The sequence below is a fragment of the Medicago truncatula genome, chromosome 3 (assembly GCF_003473485.1).
Source record: "Medicago truncatula cultivar Jemalong A17 chromosome 3, MtrunA17r5.0-ANR, whole genome shotgun sequence".
Classification (NCBI taxonomy): Eukaryota; Viridiplantae; Streptophyta; class Magnoliopsida; order Fabales; family Fabaceae; genus Medicago; species Medicago truncatula.
In genome coordinates this window covers 15002581-15023863 of record NC_053044.1, presented here as the reverse complement: position 1 = coordinate 15023863, position 21283 = coordinate 15002581, and positions in this window count along the sequence as shown.

Here is a 21283-nt window from a genome sequence, read left to right as displayed (position 1 = left end):
AGTAATCATCAAATAACGGAATGCTACACTTCTAAAAATCATAAAACAGATAATTAACAAATTATCTTTCAACATAATTAATTCAAATACTTCGCAGCGGATTAAGTTCATCATCATAAATAAGTTTTGGCACGCAGGCCTCATCAAACGCATTATAAGTTCAGTAAATCAACATCAAAACATAGCATGTACGTAAAGGAAAGAGAAATAGCCACTAAAGACCCCTCCCGTTACGTATCAGAGCCCTAAGACACTTGAGCCACCACTCCTACTAAACTTTAATACCTGCAAGTTACCCATACGAAGGGCAACATTTTCAAGCAGAAGGGGTGAGATTCACAATCAATAATAATAATGTATAATTCATCAAATGCAACTAACAACTTAAACTCTATTAATTAGTAATAGTAATTCTTTTAACGACTCCTAAACCATATCATATACTCATCATATCAACAGTCATAACTCGATATCATAAACAACATCATAACAGCATCATTTAACTTCATAATTAACATCTTAATCATAATCATATAACATCATACTCATAATTCGTATACAACATGACAACTTCATAATGAAATAATGAATGACCTAAACAACGTAACAACATCATATTCATAGTTCATATACAACATAACAACATCATTAATTCATGTTAACATTCTCCACCCTAGCACCTTATTAACAACTCATGAATAGAGGACAACTTAGCAACTATATGTAACATCATCATTTCATAATAATAATTATTCATCAAACGTTCCATTAGCAATTCATGAATAAAAGACAACTTATCAACTTAACATAACCATCATCAAATACATTTAACAACTCATAGATAACATCACATAATCATCATCACAACATTCATAATCATCATCATGTAACATTTAACAACTCATAGATAACATCACATAATCATCATCACAACATTCATAATCATCATCATGTAACATTTAACAACTCATAGATAACATCACATAATCATCATCACAACATTCATAATCATCATCATGTAACATCATAACAACCTCATATTCAACACCATAAACAGTCATCATAACATCATAATCAATATCATAATAATATAAACAACAACATATATTCAACAATAATGTTCTTACTTCTTTAACTTTAGTAACACTTGCTAATTCAACCAACAACGACGACAACAACAAGATTCAACGACAACGACAACAAATCTCTCAAGAACAACGGCAACTACAATTATCCAATATATGTATATATTTCATAATCAACAATATCATCAATAATAGATATCCAATTCATCAATTAAATCTAACACCCTGTCATAATAATAATTCATCAATATATAAGTATATTATCATTAACAACATCAACAACAAATGGTAATTAAAACCAACAACAACGACTCATGCAAGACATGACCTTCCCCCTAATACTCCTCAATAAGTGCAACTATGCATGTGGTACCATAATTCAGGGCCGTGACCCACACCGCTGTCGAATGGTTAAAGCATTCTCAACAGGACCTAAGTCCTCACCGCTCCACACCGCTTTGAACAACTAGTGTTCCACCGCTTTGAACGACAAGGCGTTCCAGAGCCGAAGCTCTCCCACTTTGATGTTTATGCAACTACCCAACCTGTGTATCTCTACATACAACTCCACAACAAATGCATATGTACTTATATGACTCACCACGACAATCCAATTAATAATACTTCAACCTTTGAAAAGAATTCAGCAACATGTATAATTTATTTAAATATAAATATACATCATAGTCAACAATAATCCATCATAATTGATCCAACGAATCTTAATAGCAAGATCCATCAACACATTCACAACAACATATATATTCACCCACCATATCATAATACATCAATTCAGTAAGCAATCATGTTCTTGGTAAACAATGCAGTCACATATAATCAATAATAAACGGAAACATGGCAGCACTCAAACATTCTTAAGATATAACAATATCAAATGGTAATTAACATCAACTTAAACATCTTATATAATCCACATAACGAACATATTTCACATTAACCAACATTAACCAACATTACCCAACATTAGGTTAAATACTCTTAAACACCTTAATTGAATTCATAATACTTCTAGTTTTCGAGGTTTGAAATTATTCCCTAAGTTGCTAAAGGATTATGACTTTGGTTTGAATTATCATCCGGGTAAAGCTAATGTTGTTGCAGATGCCTTGAGTAGGAAGACACTGCATATGTCCGCCATGAAGGTCAGAGAGTTCGAGTTACTTGAACAGTTCAGAGATATGAGTTTGGTTTGTGAATGGTCACCTCTGAGTGTGAAACTGGGTATGCTGAAGATTGATAGTGAATTTCTGAAAAGTATCAAGGAAGCGCAGAAAGTTGATGTAAAGTTTGTGGACTTGTTGGTTGCTAGAGATCAGACTGAAGACAGTGATTTTAGAATTGATGATCAAGGTGTGCTGAGATTCCGAGGAAGAATTTGCATTCCAGACAATGAAGAGATTAAGAAGATGATTCTTGAAGAGAGTCATAGAAGTAGCTTGAGTATTCACCTGGGAGCTACGAAGATGTATCATGATTTAAAGAAGATTTTCTGGTGGTCTGGTTTGAAACGAGATGTGGCACAGTTTGTGTATTCCTGTTTAGTTTGTCAGAAGTCGAAAGTCGAGCAACAGAAACCCGCTGGGATGATGGTACCTTTAGATGTGCCAGAATGGAAATGAGATAGTATATCGATGGATTTTGTGACGAGTTTGCCGAATACCCCGTGAGGGAACGACGTAATTTGGGTTGTTGTTTATAGATTGACGAAGTCAGCTCATTTTCTACCTATTAATATTAGTTTCCCTGTTGCCCAGTTGGCAGAGATTTACATCAAGGAGATTGTGAAGCTACATGGTGTTCCTTCGAGCATTGTATAAGATAGAGATCTAAGATTTACTTCTAGATTTTGGAAAAGTTTGCAAGAGGCCTTGGGTTCGAAGTTGAGATTGAGTTCGGCGTATCATCCGCAGACAGATGGTCAGTCGGAGAGGACAATTCAGTCGCTAGAGGATTTGTTGAGAATTTGTGTTCTTGAGCAAGGAGGAACTTGGGATAGTCATCTTCCGTTGATCGAGTTCACATACAATAATAGCTATCATTCTAGCATTGGAATGGCACCTTTCGAGGCTTTATATGGTCGGAGATGCAGAACTCCGTTGTGCTGGTTTGAGTTAGGTGAAAGAGTGGTCTTAGGACCAGAGATTGTTCAGCAAACTACTGAGAAAGTTCAGATGATCCAAGAGAAAATGAAGGCGTCGCAGAGTCGACAAAAGAGTTATCATGATAAGCGTAGAAAAGATCTTGAGTTTCAGGAAGGAGACCACGTGTTTTTGAGAGTCACTCCTATGACTGGTGTAGGACGTGCTTTGAAGTCAAAGAAGTTGACCCCGAAGTTCATTGGACCATATCAGATATTGGAAAGAGTTGGAACGGTGGCTTACAGAGTGGGTTTACCACCGCATCTTTCGAATTTGCACAATGTTTTCCATGTGTCGCAACTTCGGAAGTATGTTCCGGATCCATCTCATGTAATTCAGAGTGACGACGTGCAAGTTAGAGACAACCTTACGGTAGAAACTTTACCATTGAGGATTGATGATCAAAAAGTGAAGACGTTGAGAGGCAAGGAGATACCTCTCGTGAGAGTCGTTTGGTCGGGAGCGACTGGTGAAAGCTTGACGTGGGAGCTTGAGAGTAAGATGCTGGAGTCTTATCCAGAGTTGTTTGCTTGAGGTAAATTTTCGAGGACGAAAATCTTTTAAGTGGGGGAGAGTTGTAACGCCACTTTCGTTTAATCGTTTATTTAATCGAGTTGAGGCGATTATATTATAATTATATAGTATATGCATGATTTTGATATGTTTTGATGATTTACGATGATTTTAGTGATTTGATTGATGACGTGATAAGTTATGAGTTTTGGAAGATTTGATAAGGTTATGAGATTTATTTTATTGTTAAATAGAATAAAGATTTGAAAATAATATAAAATATTTAGTTGAGGGCTGTTTTGATATTTTAGATAGTTTGGGGGAGAAAGTGAGATAAAATAAGTAATTAAGGGGAGATATAAAAAGGCTAGACCTAGTTTTAGAAAACATTTTGTTGTACGTACGTTTTGGAGAAAAAGGGAGAAAAAGCCAAGTCTAGAGGAACCTAAGTGAGTGCTGCGATTTCTTCAATTCAAGGTAAGGGTGAGACTAATAATTCAATAACGTTGATTGCTGTAATTCTGATGATTGGTTGACAAAGTTAGGATTGATTTAGAGAAGTTTTGGAATTAGGTCAAAACCTTAGAATTGATGATCAAACGGTGAGAATTGGTTTAATTGATGTAGAAAGTGTTCCTAGACCCTAGATAATGTTTAGGACGAACTTTGGAATCAAAAACAAGCTTAGAACCATGTGGATCGACGGATTTTTATGATTTTAGGAAGCCTGGCCGTAGCGACATTCATCGCTCGCCACGGCGAGCTATGATCCTCGCCTCGCGAGTGATGAGCTTCATCGCTCGCCACGCGAGCCCCTTCCCTTCGCCTCGCGAGTTGTTTGGTTCAACTCGCCATGGCGAGAAATCCCCTTCGCCTCGCGAATTGCGTGACGCAGCTCGCCACTGCGAGCTACCTTACTCGCCATAGCGAGCTAAGGCAGAGTGCATGTTAGTTTTCGTGTTTCGACCTTTTTAGTTGAATCTTTTATGCCTTTGAGTACCTGAACATACCTAGTATTGACTAGGAATGAATGTAGGATCAGTGGAAACCCAGAACAACCTTAGTTTGGGAGTTGAGTGGTACTCGCCATGGCGAGTAAGTACTCTCACCTCGCGAGTACAACCAGGATGAACTTGTTTATGTGTTTATGCGATCTGTGTCGCACTTGTTGATCAAGAGTGAACCCCTAACTAGTAATGAGACCTAGTGATGTCGTTTAATGTAGACTTTAGAGTTGTTTAAGTTATATTAATATTAATTGAATATGAACTATTATATTGTATATTCATGCAAGATAAGCAGATGTGATAATGATACAAATTATGTGCTTTGATATAATGATATCATCTTGTTATGTGACCTGTTTATGTTGCTTCCGTTATTTAACTAAGTGCATAATTATATGAAGAAGTTTAGCTCCAAATTATTGGATGCATGTTGATAAGTTGATTACGATGTTTTGTTCATATGTGTCCATGCATAGCATATCATTGAGCTTATTCCTCACCACGAATATTAGGAGCTTTGTCCTCCGCACGTTTTATAGGAGCTTTGTCCTCCGCACGATTAAAGTATATTAATACTTATGATGACGATTGGTACCACATGCATATAAGGAGTCTAAGAGCATTGTCACATTGTCATGATTAAGATGCCTTGTTGATAATGAATGAATATGTGATTACGTGATAAGTGTTTATTGATTATGTTATGTTGTTTATAAAGATTGGATATATGATTACGTGATAATTGTTTAGCATTTATGCAAAGTTAATAATGGAATGATTATGATGTTAATTATGATTCATGATTACATTGATTAATGTTATTTTATTATGAAATCTCACCCCTTCTGCTTGAAAATGTTGCCCTTCGTATGGGTAACTTGCAGGTGATCGTGCTTAGTGTGCAGTTGCCGTCGTGAGTGGCCTTGCCTTCACTGTGTCGTCTAGGTCGCTCTGATACGTAACGGGATGGGGTTTTATGCTATAACATGCTTCATTCTCTTACGTGAACTGCTATGATAATTTCTGTTTTGATTAACTCTTTTGAGATACTTATTGGGCCTGCGTGCCAAAATGTTTTATGAATTATGATTATGACTTTCCGCTGCAATGTTTAAGATATTGGTTAAATTATTATTTAACTGTTGGATTACGATATATGTGATATCCCGTTGTTTGATGTTTACTCTGATAAATGTTATGTTTTTAAAGAAATTTTGATATTGGGAAAACGGGGTGTTACAGTTAGAAACTTTTCTGAGGAACCATCCTCATACTTTCAAAGGAAGATATGACCCTGATGGAGCTCAGACGTGGCTCATGGAGATTGAGAGAGTGTTTCGGGTTATGTAGTGTACAGAGGTTCAGAAAGTGCGTTTTGGTACGCACATGCTAGCTGAGGAAGCTGATGATTGGTGGATTAGTCTTCTACCTGTTCTAGAGCAAGATGGTGTTGTTGTTACTTGGGCTGTGTTTAGGAGAGAGTTCCTAGACAGATACCTTCTGGAAGATATTCGCGGGAAGAAAGAGATTGAGTTCCTTGAGCTGAAGCAAGGAAACATGTCAGTAACAGAGTATGCTGCCAAGTTTGTGGAGTTGGCAAAGTTTTATCCGCACTATACCCGCTGAATTTTCTAAGTGTATCAAATTTGAGAATGGCTTGCGTGCTGAGATCAAGCGGGCAATTGGTTACCAGAAGATTCGTAACTTTTCCGAGCTGGTGAGCAGTTGCAGGATTTATGAGGAGGATACTAAGGCTCATTACAAGATTGTGAATGAGCGAAAAGTCAAAGGTCAGCAGAGTCGTCCAAAGCTTTATAGTGCTCCTGCTGATAAGGGCAAACAGAGAATGATTGATGAGAGGCGGCCTAGGAAGAAAGATGCTCCTGTTGAGATTGTCTGCTATACTTGTGGTGAGAAAGGCCACAAGAGTAATGCTTGTCCTGGAGATGTGAAACGGTGTTTCCGTTGTGGTAAGAAAGGGCATACACTTGCTGAGTGTAAAGATGATGATGTTGTGTTCTTTAATTGCAATGAAGAAGGTCATATTGGTTCGCAATGCAAGAATCCTAAGAAGTCGCAAACTACTGGGAGAGTTTTAGCTTTGACTGGTACTCAGACAGAGAATGAGGATCGTTTGATCAGAGGTACTTGTTATTTTGATAGTATACCTTTAGTTGCTATTATTGATACTGGTGCTACGCATTGTTTTATTGCTATTGATTGTGCTTCTAAGTTGGATCTTGCTATGTCAAATATGAATGGAGAGATGATTGTTGAAACTCCAGCTAATGGTTCAGTGACTACTTCTCTTGTGTGTTTAAGATGTCCTTTGTTTATGTTTGATCGTGATTTTGAAATTGACTTGGTTTGTTTACCTTTGAGTGGTATGGATGTAATCCTGGGTATGAACTGGTTAGAGTACAACCATGTTCATATTAATTGTTTTAGTAAGTCGGTGTATTTCTCTTATGCTGAAGAGGAAAGTGGCGCATAATTCTTGTCTACTAAGCAGCAGAAGCAGTTAGAACGTGATGGAATTTTGATGTTTTCTTTGATAGCATCCTTGTCTATTGAGAATCAAGCGGTGATTGATAAGCTATAGGTTGTATGTGATTTTCCAGAAGTTTTTCCTGCTGAAATTCCTGATGTGCGTCCAGAAAGAGAAGTTGAATTTTCAATTGATCTTGTATCGGGTACGAAGCCTGTGTCTATGACACCTTACCGTATGTCAGCTTATGAGTTGGCTGAGTTGAAGAAACAATTAGAAGATTTGCTTGATAAGAAGTTTGTTAGACCAAGTGTTTCACCTTGGGGAGCGCCGATTTTGTTAGTGAAGAAGAAAGATGGTAGTATGAGGTTGTGCATTGACTATCGACAGTTGAACAAAGTAACGATAAAGAATAGGTATCCACTTGTTTACACTGAAATTTGGTAAGGAATCGCTGGTTTAAAAAATGTTTACTTGCAAGATCAACCAGTAAATCTTAAGATCATATTGTGCTTTGTTTATCTTTCGAAAGTTTTGACTCTTGTTCTTGAAGAACTTTGATAAAAACAAGAATAAATAAAAGGGAATCGAATCCAACCAGTTGAATCCAATCGAAGTACAATGCGAATGAAAATAAATGAATTACTTAAAATAAACAAGTAAATTGCAAAGACATTTAAAGAAATGTATTGAAATTGCATTGATTGAATGTAAGTTGGTGTACATTTTCATACATTGCAACTTGTAACTCGTTAGTCGCTTCCATACGGACAGTTTGAGCGTAAGTTTTTAGTATGATTGAATTGTGACCCATTTTCCCTAAGAAAAACTACTATTTATATAAATAGGGTAATAACTACCTAGTTTTAAAACTATAACGGCAGAAAAACTAACTAATCATAGCCATTCGATTTAAATATCGAATATAACCGTTAGAACACATGACCTTATCCGGAGGAGTAACTACTTTCGAAATCCCTTTGCCCATCGAAACGGGGCACGCATCTTCGATTCTCTTCCAAGGAAGATATCTTCGATAAAAATTGCAAGGTCAAGTCCATCTTGTGAGGTCAACTCTTTTGACCATATTAAATGATACCCTTTTACAATTGGCTAACAAATTGCCCCCCTCCCCTCCCCTAGAAACGTTATGTTCGAACTCGTCTTTCGATCAGGAGAAAATGGCGTTTCTGAATCAATGAAGACTTGATCTTTCTCGATGAGAGATAAGAAATTTGAGTGACGTCACTTTCTCTTTTCCAAAAAGGACATTTTCAAAAGATACCTTCATAATGTCCCCACCATGGCTTAGTGGGCCATGTTCGGTCATTGGGAACCATCAACAAAACCGTCCCATGTGATTGTTCACACCTGTAAAAATCAAAGGTTATAAAACCAAAGACCTATTTTTACTTTCACTTCTTCTACTTTTCATCCTTTTTACTTTTTTCACTGCACCCTTCTTCTTCCTTCACGAACATAACTGTTCACCGCAAAACCTTTTTGCAAATCTGACTGAAATCTTTCCAAAACTTCAACATTTTTCATCTATTTTTAATAAAAATCATATCATCACCATGACTCGCGCGGAAGGTTCATCTTCTCAAGCACCAAAACGTCATGAGAAAGCCATCCTACACAGGAGGTTTCTCGTGGAAACGTTCAGTTTATAGAAGAACCAGACGTCAGGGAAGCGGAAGACAAAATATGGAAATCCCAGGTAATCATCTCATGCCCTAATTCATCACATGCATATCTAGGCCCCTTGCCAGACGAACCCGAAGACTTAGAGAAACTTAGTGCTGTTTTCCCTTGCGCTGAGGGACAGTTACCTCTCATCTTCACCAAAGGTCCTTATGACCTGAGTTTTCTAAAATTCAAATTTAGTATTGAGCCTAAAATAGAAAACAACGAGAAATATCTCTGCTGGTTGGACAAAGTAGAGAAAGAAAAAGGTTCATTTTGGAGGGAAATGGGGATTTTCGACCTCATACAGCTATCCAGACAAGGGCCTAAGTACCACTATGAGCTAATCATTGCTGCCCTACATTTCTGGAACCCTTCAACTGGTAGTCTCCACTTGAAATGTGGAAGGCTTACACCCACTTTACTAGATGTTGTTGGCCTTACTGGCCTAAAACCTATTGGCCAAACTTTCGATCCTGATACACACTCGTCAGAGCTAACCTTCGATTTCACCAGGCCCACATATGGAAATTTCATAATTGACCATCATGACACTTCTAACACTGGAGTATCTGATCAAGAGCACATCGCGTTTTTAACCTATTGGTTGTTAATGTACATTTTTTGCTCGAGATCAATCCAAATTCCCAAAAAAATTGACAACCTTAGCTATACAGCTACATAAGGGAAGAGATATTTTTTTGGGTAAGCTTATTTTGGGATCTTTATACGAGAATCTGAATCAGGTTGTGTCTAGTATTAAGGAATTTCAACCTAGTAGCAGCCTCATTATACTTGGCCCTATTTGGTTGTTTCAATTATGGCTTTTGCCCACTTTCAGAACGAAATTAGCAATCCACCTTCCCCCAAGTCTTTCAGAAGCTTATGAGGATCGATCCGTCGAAGGAATAGGTTTGGCCATGCTTCAGTATGGCAACAGGAGTTCTCCAGACTTGTTTTCCATTGCTTATAATGCCTTCTTAAGTTGTACATCTTTTACCCCTTCGATGGCTCCTTTCACCACTAGGACTCGTGGGCCAACTTGGTTCACATGAAAGTTTCGAACTGATTCAAACGAAGATGAGGTTGACGTTAATGCTATATGGGAGGCTTATTTAACCCCCACCTTTTTATCCAGCAAAATCGCTGCTGGGAGCCCATACGGAGTATATGGGTATCAGCCTAACCATGTAGCTAGGCAATTTGGCTTGGTTCAAATCAGGCCAAGTTCATTGTACAAATGTGTAGATGACCTGAGGCAGCCTCTGATAGAGCATGTGTGGAGATCTATCTTGCATCGAGCTCAGAAGCAAAAGCTCATTTTCGAGCCAAAGCCTTTTGTTTCATCTTTTGCATGCACAGAAACATTCTATCGATGGTGGCAACGCTACTTCAAGCGTCAATCCAATCGAATAGATCCTGATACTCTGCTTCCTCAACTGATACTTGCTTTTCATGTTGTGCAGAGGAAATCGAAGAAAAACAAAGCTACGCATATTCGAGAAATTCAAGCTTTCCAAAACTTCTTTCAAACTGTATATGACCCTTTCCATCTAAAGAGGACAGTCTATTATGCTGCTAAAATGCTAAGGGATAAAATCTATGACAAAATTCCATCAATGACATTCCCACCTTTCACCCCTAGTAAATATCTTTTTGCACTACATTTTAAAACAAAGTTTCCCTATTTGCCAACTAGCCAGTTGGCATGGCCTTTAGGCCGCCCTATCTCAAATGGTTGTATTATAATAGTTTAATGGGAATGAAACAAAAACTTATAAAGAAAGACAAGGACAAGGTGACTGCTACTAAGCACAATCTGTTCACCTTTAGAGGCCATCTACATTTAGATCTCCCTCACATTCGAATTCTGGCTGAAATAGGATTAGGTACAAAATTTTCTAATTCTTGCAAAATCTAAACAACCTTGAATTTCTAGTCATCGAAAAGAAAATTTTACTTATCTGTTTTATCTATTCTTGCCTATAGCTCTTCCTTTGGCCTCAGGGGATGTAAGGCATGATGAAGAAGAAAGCTCACCAAAAACTTCCAAGTCAAAGTCTGATAAGGCTTCTAAAAAGAGGAAATCCTCGAAGACAGAGAAGAGAAAACACTCTGAAAAATCTTCCAAAGAGCCGAAAGATCTTGGAGTTGATGATGTTGTAAGTCATTTCTCGATTCATTCACACATTACTGTTTGTGAGATAAGTTCTGACTTTGAAATTATCTCGTAGGTTGAAGTATCCTCTGGCGCTGTCGAAGGGCCTATAATCTCTGAACCCCCTAAAGTCAAGGAGAGTCGGAAGAAACAGAAGTATGAGTCTACGGCTGTCGAAACGACTACCGTTGATGAGTCCTTAGGCAAACCTAGCCTCAAAAAGACAAAACACTATCATAAGGATTCAAATCCCAACAACGCCCATTCTTGTGTACGTGACAACGTTTCAAAGGTACTCCTCAGGCTCCTTCTAATTACGCTTAAACTTCGATGGTGAAATACATTTGCTTCAAGATTCAAATCCTATGACCATGTTTTTCATATGCAGGGTAGCCAAGCTGATAAATCTCAGCGTGCTCAACTCCTGTCTGCTATTCAAGCAACTGCATCGCCTATTGCTGATGAAGACGAGGGTATCGAGACAAGCACTCCTCCACCTGGTATGGAGATCACTTCTCCTAATCAGCCTGTGGTCAAACCGAGTGGTGACCTGGACCAGGAAATGCCCGCAAGGGATAGTGACTTGGAGCTGGAGGGAACTGCAGATCAATTCATCATGGCTTCGAGGGATGACAACATTGTTGCAGGTCCAATATCTGCTCATGGCCCAAGCCCAATGGTCGATGTTGTACCGGTTCAAGATAGTGGGGCTATTAGCCAAGAGGATCTTGACCAACTCGAGAAGGCTAACCCTTTGGACACCTTTGCTTTTCTAGCTAACGACATTCTCCTTTCTAGGAGTACTGGGCGATCCTCCAACATATCTGCTGAAGATCCTTCACAAACTTGAAAGGATAATCTCTTTGCGGAATTTTGAAGCAAAGTTCTGAGAGCTGACTTGTTTGATGCCATAGGGCAGGATGAAAGCACCATTCTCGAAGTGAAGGAGTTACTGTGCAAGTTGATCAATCTTCCTTCAGGTTCAAAGTTTCAAACCTTTTTTAGAGCGCTAGAACCCCTCTTGGAAAACATCAAACAAGGGTTTCTTCAGAAAAAAGCTGGTCAGGCCAAGCTCAAAGAACAAACTGTTCCCTGCGACCAACTCTAAGACGAAGTCACTGCATTCAAAGCCAAGTTGGAAGCATTTCGACAAGAGACTCCCACTATCCAAAACCAAGTGGCAGAAATCGATTCGTTTATTGCCAAGTACAAGGCAGAAATCGAGCAAATGGAGAATTAAAAAAGTTCAACTTTTGGCTAAGGAAAACCTCATGAAACAAGAGGCTCAGATTGCCATCAAAAAGGTCAAAGAATCTAAGCTTTCTCAGCAAGAAATAGCCACTCTTACGGACAATGGCAAGGTTCTTGAAGAAAAACTTGGTGACTTAAAGAAACAACTGCACCAACTCACTTCTGGCTTTAAAATATGAGCCATTTTCTGTCGAACTTTTTATAGATATTTTCTTTTGTTTGTTCCTCTTACATTGTCATATATTTATTTATTTTTTTTAATTTTGTGACGGTTCAAAAAACCGTTTATTTCAATGACATATTTTGGTAACAATTTATTTTTTGCACCTTATTATTTTGTTGCTTGGAACAAATTTCAAAGAATAGTTAATGATGAGAAACTAAAAAGTTTCTTGTTAACTTAATTAAGTTAAACTATTTTGGAAACCGTAAAGTTTCAAAAAATCTAATCATGAGATTCTTAGGAAGAGATAAAGTAAAAACTTTTACAACTTCTCTTTTCCAAACACGCATCTTTGCAGAAGTTACTATGCCACGTGTTCCCATCTTACGCTTGATGGAAGAAAAACCGTTGCTTTTAGTTCCAAACCCTTTCAACTTATTTACTTGACTATAAGTAACGTTCCATTCTCTTGTAATTTTTATTCTCTCATCTTTCTCTTTTCTTTGTTTACCTTAGAAAAAGATTTTACACAACATCTTTCACTCAAGTTTTTCTTTTCAAGCTATGGAATTCATAAGTTACCTAAGTGATGATCTGATCATAGACATTGTTGCGAGAGTTGCTGGTCATAGCATTCGTGATCTTTTTTCCTTCCAAAGGCAGAACAAGAGGATTGCAGCGCTTTGCAGGGATCCTGTGGTTTCAAGATCCTTTGGGAATGATTGCATCGAACTGCTCACTGATCTGGATCCTACTCATGAGAAGTTGGATTTCATGAACCGCTTGTGGGATCATGGGAACCGTATATTTTGCCTCCTGCGGTGCACTCAGCAAATGCTTCATTTTGAACCACGCTTTGCTACCATCAAGCGTTTATTAAGGAACGCCATGGATGTAGGCTCTGTGAGCGCGATGTATTTTGATGTTATGCTCAGAGCCCTTGATGGTGCTATTCCAGATACTAGATTTTCGATTCGTCTCTAGTAGCTCAGTTGGCGGAGATTTACATTCATAATATTGTGAAGTTGCATGGTGTCCCATCAAGCATTGTGTCGGATAGAGATCTGAGGTTCACTTCAAGGTTTTGGAAGAGTTTACAAGAGGCCTTGGATTCAAAGTTGAGGTTGAGTTCGGCTTATAATCCGTAGACAGATGGTCAGTCGGAGAGAACGATTCAGTCGTTAGAGGATTTGCTGAGATTGTGTGTTCTTGAGCAAGGTGGAGCTTGGGATAGTCATCTATCGTTGATAGAGTTCACGTACAACAACAATTACCATTCAAGTATTGGTATGGCACCGTTCAAAGATTTGTATGGTCGGAGGTGCAGAACTCCATTGTGTTGGTTTGAGTCGGGAGAAAGTGTAGTGTTGGGACCAGATTTAGTTCATCAAACTACATAAAAAGTCAAATTGATAAGAGAAAAGATGAAAGTGTCGCAGAGTCGACAGAAGAGTTACCATGACAAGCGAATAAAGGCCCTTGAGTTTCAAGAGGAAGATCATGTGTTTCTGAGAGTCACTCCTGTGACGGGTATAGGTCGTGCGTTGAAGTCTAAGAAGTTGACTCCGAAGTTTATTGGTCCATACCAGATATCTGAGAGAGTTGGAACAGTGGCATACAGAGTGGGTTTGCCACCACATCTTTGGAATTTGCATGATGTGTTTTGTAACAGCCTGTTTAATTATTTGATTATTTTAATGAGTTTAGAAGATACTTATATGATTTGTGTGATTTATATGATTTATTTTGATGAGGGATATTTTATTATGTTATGTTGGTATTTATTAGTATAATATATATGTTATTTGATTTAGAAATATATATGTTATTTGATTTAGAAATATATATGATTTGTTATAGAAATATATGTTATTTGTTATAGAAATATATATGATCTGTTATAGAAATATATATGATTTGTTGTAGAAATATATGTGATCTGTTATAGAAATATATATGATCTGTTATAGAGATATATATGATTTGTTGTAGAAATATATATGATCTGTTATAGAGATATATATGATTTGTTGTAAAAATATATGTTATTTGTTATAGAAATATATCTGATCTGTTATAGAAATATATATGATTTGTTGTAGAAATATATGTTATTTGTTGTAGAAGTATATATAATTTGTTGTAGAAATATATGTTATTTAGTGAGAAAATATATATATGTTATAGAGATATATTTGTTATTTGTTATTTGTTATAGAAATATTTTATGTGTATATATATATATATATATATATATATATATTAGAATAGAATATTAAGATTTAGGATATAAGAGAAAAATAAGTAGGTTAAGGATTTTTATAAATAGGAGATACCTAGTTTAGAAAAAACATAACGTACGTACGATCAGTTTTTGGAGATAAAGGGAGAAAAAGCCAAGAGAAGAGGGAGAAGACCTAGAGGCTGCGATTTTCATTCTTTAAGGTAAGGGTGAGACTAGCATACAATTCTATTAATTCTCTAATTCAATTGGTTGTAATTAACAAGTTGTAGGATTGGATTATAGAAGATGGAAAACTAGGGTTAATGAGAGAGAATTGATGATTAAATGGTGAAAACTTGTTAAAAAGATGTAGAAACTGTTCGTAGACCTTAGATAATGATTAAGATGAATTCTGGAATTGAGATTAGGCTTAAAACCATGAGAGTTGATGATTTTTAGGCAAAACTGCACTTCTGCCCGTAGCGACATTTATCGCTCACCTCCCGAGCTATGATCATCGCCACGGCGAGGCATGAACTTCATCGCTCGCCACGCGAGCCACCTTTCCTCGCCTCGCGAGTTGCACGTTGCAGCTCGCCATAGCGAGCAGTTGAACTCGCCTCGCGAGCTTGACCGGAGAGCATGCAAGATTTCGTGATTTTGACTTTTGAGTTAAACCCTAGATGCCCTTGAGTGCCTGAACATGTCTAATATTGATTAGGAAAGAATGTAGGATGAGATTGAATCTGGAAAGACTTAGAATGAAACTTTTGATAATCTGACTGAACTCGCCATGGCGAGCAGAGGCTCTTGCCTCGCGAGCACTTGTATTACAGAATGCCATGTTTAGGTTAAATGCGATCCTTGTAGTACGAGTTGTTATGAGTTAAACCTTGGGATAGTAATGAGGAATATGTATGATATTAATGACGATCTGTGAAGTTGTTATACGATGATTTGATGATTTTTTTAATGTTATATAATTGGATATATATATATTGCATGAATTATGTTTGATGATTGAGATGTTGATGACGTGCATTTGTAATTGTTATATATGATGATTATTATTATCGAATGAAGCGGTTTTGTTGTTGCGAGGAATATGATTTACTTTGATGATTATTGAGAGAATATTATATATTGTGGATGATGATATGAAGTTGTAATGATTGTATTTGATGATTATTGTTGATGTTGACTTGCTGTAAATTATTTGATGTTGTTGCCTTGCTGAAGTGATGTATTAATATCATTAAGATGCCAATGTTGGTTTAAGTCATATGAGATGTTTAAGTTGTAAGAAATGTTCCAAATTATTGGATGTATATGAGATGATGATTAAGATGTTTAGATGATAGAGTCAATGCATTAGCATACATTTGTTGGGGGCTCATGCCCTAGAGCTTTGTCCTCACCACGATGCCCTAAAAGTATATTAATACTATGATGTTGAGGGCTCATGCCCTGAATTGGTACCACATGCATATAAGAGGTTTTGGTTGCATTGTTGCATTTGTCGAGTCAAAGTTATTGTTGATGAATTATCATCCATGAGTTGTTAAGTTGTTAATGAATTATCATCTATGAGTTTCTGAGTTGTCTTCTACCCATGTGTTGTTAAAGAAGTACCTATGAAGATTATACGATGTTCATGACGTGGTCAAGTTTCTTATGATGAATATGTTGTTGTTATATTATTATAAAATGATGAATATGTTGTTGTTATATTACTATTAAATGATGAATATGTTGTTATAAGATGATGTTTATGTTGTGATGTATATAATTATTACTATTAAGTGAAGATTATGTTGTATTGGATATGATTATTATTATGTTGTATTATATATGATTATTATTATTAAGTGATGATTATATTGTGTGGTCTAAATTATTATGAGATTATGATTATATTGTGTTGTTTAATTTATTAGTGATGATGATTACATGATGTTATCTATGAGTTGTTAAATGTACTTGATGATGGTTATGTTAAGTTGATAAGTTGTCTTTTATTCATGAATTGATAATGAGATGTTTGATGAATAATTATTATTATGAATTGATGATGTTACGTATAGTTGTTAAGTTGTCTTCTATTCATGAGTTGCTAATGAGATGTTTGGTGGAGAAATGTTATTACGAATTAATGATGTTGTTATGTTGTATATGAATTAGGATTAATATGTTGTTCTGTTGTATATGAATTATGATTAAGATGTGGTTATGTTGTATATAAACTATGATTATGATGTGATGATCTATGATGTTATCATTTGGTTAATATGTGCAATATGATGATGTTTATAATGTGATGAATATGAAGTAAATGATAATTAAAAGTTGGTTGAACTATTAAGAATTATTACATGAAGAATTATTATTACTAATAGATGAAGTTATTTATGTTGTTAAATATAATTATTGAATTATATGCTTGATATTATTGTTTTGTGAAATCTCACCCCTTCTGCTTGGAAATGTTGCTCTTCGTATGAGTAACTTGCAGGTGATCGAGTTTAAGTTGTTGTTAGATTGCTGTCGTGAGTGGATTAGCTCTCATGTGTGTCTTTAGGTGCTCTAATACGTAACGGGATGAGAATTTTATTGTTGTCTTTATATTCCTTACGTATTGTTTAAGAAGATTTTTGACTATGTTTTTAGATTGAAATATATGAGATATTTATGAAGAGGCCTTCGTGCCAAATACTATTTTAGATGTTGAAATAAATTCCGCTGCGAAGTATTAAAGATTTAGTTATTGAATTTGAAAGGATAAATAGTTATTTATTCAGTTTATGATTTTAAGAAAAGAATGTGACATTCCGTTTATATGAATACTCTGATTATTTTTATGAAATTTTTATGTTGGAAAAACGGGGTGTTACATGTTTCATGTGTCGCAACTTCGGAAGTATGTAGCGGATCCTTCGCATGTTATTCCGAGAGATGATGTGCAGGTTAGAGACAACCTTACAGTTGTGACATTACCGTTGAGAATCGAAGACCGTGAGGTGAAGAAGTTGAGAGGCAAGGATATACCTCTAGTGATGGTTGTTTGGGGAGGAATAACTGGTGAAAGTTTGACATGGAGCTGGAGAGTAAGATGCTGGAGTCTTATCCAGAGTTGTTTGCTTGATGTAATATTTCGAGGCCGAGATTCTCTAAGTTGGGGAGAGTTGTAACTCCGTAGTCGTTATTTAATTATGTCTGATTTATTTACAGTCTTTTATATGATTTTAAATAATTATTGTTAATGGTTGTGGTGTGATGTATTTTATTAAATGATTTATTTTTAGTATTTAATAGAATAATGTGAGAAATAGAATTAGTATGAAGTTTTGGGGGTTATATTTTAATTAAAGGAATTAAGTAGGAGTTAATTAGAATTAAGGGGGAGTTAAGTAAGGAGTTGGAGAAGTCAGAAAACAGTTTTACGTACAAGCAGTTTTTGGGAGTAAAACCAAGAGAACAACCAAGAAGGGAGATTTTGATTTTTGGAGAGTTTTGTTCATCAAATTAAGGTAAGGAGTAGACTATCTCTCAATGATAATGGTTATACAATTCTGATTTTGATTTAACAAAGTTCTAGTTGAAATAGGAAATTTGGAGGTTAGGTTCTAAGTATGATTTTTGGATTGAGAGAGTGTAGAGACCTTTGTAATAGTGTTATTGAATAATGCATTCAGGTTGTACACAGAAACTTATAACACTTCTATAAATTGTTTTGGGGATTGAAATTGAGAAAATTGGGATTTTTGGGAAAAACCTGCATTCTGCCCGTAAAGGATCTTCATCGCTCGCCCCCACGAGTAACTTGTCTCGCCTCGCGAGTGAACAATCTTCATAGATCGCCTCGCGAGCAAAACCACTCGCCTTAGCGAGTAAGTGAGTGAGAGATCATGATTTTCAAATTGTTGTTATAAGATGTAAGTTGGTTAGTTTTGAGTGCCTGAATGTTTTTAGAGAGGACTAGGACAATTTTTAGATTAAAAAGATGATTAGGGAGCTTAAAAATGAAGATTTAGTGAGAAAAATGGCAAAACTCCCAAGAGCACCATTTTTCGTACTCGCCAAAGCGAGTAACCCCTTTTCTTGAGTTCGCCATAGTGAGTAGATGTACTAGCGAGGCGAGTTGCCCAGTACCTGAAGCCGTTTTTATGTATTTGAATATTGTTGGTTGTATTTTGTGTAGGACAAATAACTATGATTAAATGTGCTATTTTACCGGAGCTGTTAAATTAAGTTTGATGAATTGTTGATTGATGTTGTGTATATTTATATTTAAATAAACTATACAAGTTGTTGAATTTCATTTCAAAGGTTGATGTATCCTTGGTTGACTATGTTGTGGAGTAAGTCATATTCATATATATGCATTGTTGAGTAGCAGGTTGTCACCGTTCATGTTGTTGTTGTGTTGTAGTTGAGTTGTATGTCGATATACACAAGTGGAGTTCATTGCATAATCATAACTGTTGAGGGCTCATGCCCTGGAATGCCTTGCCGTTCAATTGGAGAGGGCTTATGCCCTGTGAATGCTAGTTCATTCAATTGGTGAGGGCTCATGCCCTATGAATGCTTTAACCATTCAAATTGTTGAGGGCTCATGCCCTGGAATGCTTTGTCATTCAAACGCGTTAAATAGTACCACATGCATGTGCATTGTCGCATTTTGTTGTTGAGTCATAGTAGTGTTGTCATGTCATTGCATGAGTCATTGTTGATGGTTGAGTAGTAGTTCTTATTGTTGATTGAAGTTGAATATATTGATAATGATGTTGATCATGAAATATATAATTATATTGAAGTATTGTTGTTATTTAGGGTATTAGATTCAGTTGATGAATTTTATATCTATTATCGTTGTTTGTGAATCTCACCCCTTCTGCTTGAAAATGTTGCCGTTCGTATGGGTGACTTGCAGGTGATCCAAAATAGTAGAAGTGGTGGCTCAAGTGTCATAGGAATCTGATACGTAACGGGATGGGAAATTGTTGTTTTATTTTCATTCCTTATGTATCAATTTTTGGAACATGTTGTTGGAGCCTTTATTCTTGTTGAACAAATTGTTGATGGATAATTATGTTGAGGCCTTTGTGCCAGAATTTATTGATGGTTATTAATGTTAAGTGATCGAAAAATATTCCGCTGCAAAGTATTGATTTATCTCTTAAAGTTGATTTTAATATATAGCATTTTATTCTATTTAAGAAATTTTGAAAAGCAGTGTGACATTCTTGTTTGTTGTTGAACTCTAATTTATTTTATTGAATATTTAGTTGTTGGGTTAACGGGGTGTTACAATTGGTATCCAAGCAGGTTGGTCCGTCCGGCCAAGTAGTAGAGTCGTGTTGAGCCACGTAGGGTAGAGTGTCGACCTTAAGTTGTCTTTTGTTGTTCTGATTGTTGTTTGTTATGTAGAATTTTGAGATGGTTGGGAGAAATGATGCTGTTATTGTTGCTGCACTGGAAGCTGTTGCTCAAGCTGTAGGACAACAGCCGAATGCTGGTGCTGGTAACGATGGTGTGAGAATGCTGGAAACCTTTCTGAGGAATCATCCACCAACATTCAAAGGGAGGTATGACCTTGATGGAGCCCAAAAGTGGCTCAAGGAGGTTGAGAGAATTTTCAGGGTGATGCAATGCAGTGATGTTCAGAAAGTGCGGTTTGGTACACACATGTTGGCCGAAAAGGCAGATGACTGGTGGGTGAGTCTTCTACCCATCCTAGAACAAGATGGTGCTGTTGTGACCTGGGCTGTGAGAGTTTCTGAACAGGTATTTTCCAGAGGATGTCCGAGGTAAGAAATAAAATGAATTTTTGGAGTTGAAGCAGGGAGATATGTCTGTAACTGGATATGGTGATAAGTTTGTAGAGCTTGCAAAATTTTACCCACATTATACTGCTGAGTTCTCAAAGTGCATTATGTTTGAAAATGGTCTGCGTGTTGATATTAAGCGGGCCATTGGCTACCAAAAGATAAGAATTTTTTTTGATTTGGTGAGTAGCTGTAGAATCTATGAGGAGGATACAAAAGCTCATTATAAGGTGATGAGTGAGCGTAGAGGCAAGGGACAGTAGAGTCGTCCAAAACCGTATAGTGCTCCTGCTGACAAAGGTAAACAAGGACTGAATGATGAGAGGAGGCCTAAAAGGAGAGATGCTCCTACTGAGATTGTCTGTTTCAAGTGTGGTGAAAAGGGCCACATGAGTAATGTATGTGACTGTGATGAGAAGAAGTGTTTCCGATGTGGAAAGAAAGGACACATAATAGCTGAGTGCAAGCGTCGTGATATTGTTTGCTACAATTGTGATGAAGAAGGTCATATTAGCTCGTAGTGCAGGAAGCCTAAGAAGGCTCTGACAGGTGGCAAGGTGTTTGCTTTGACTGGTACGCAAACTGTTAATGAGGACGACTTATCAGAGGTACTTGTTTCTTTAATAGTACTCCTTTAATTGCTATTATAGATACTGGTGCTAGTTATTGTTTCATTGCTGTGGTTTGTGCATATAAGTTGGTTCTGGTTATATCTGATATGAAT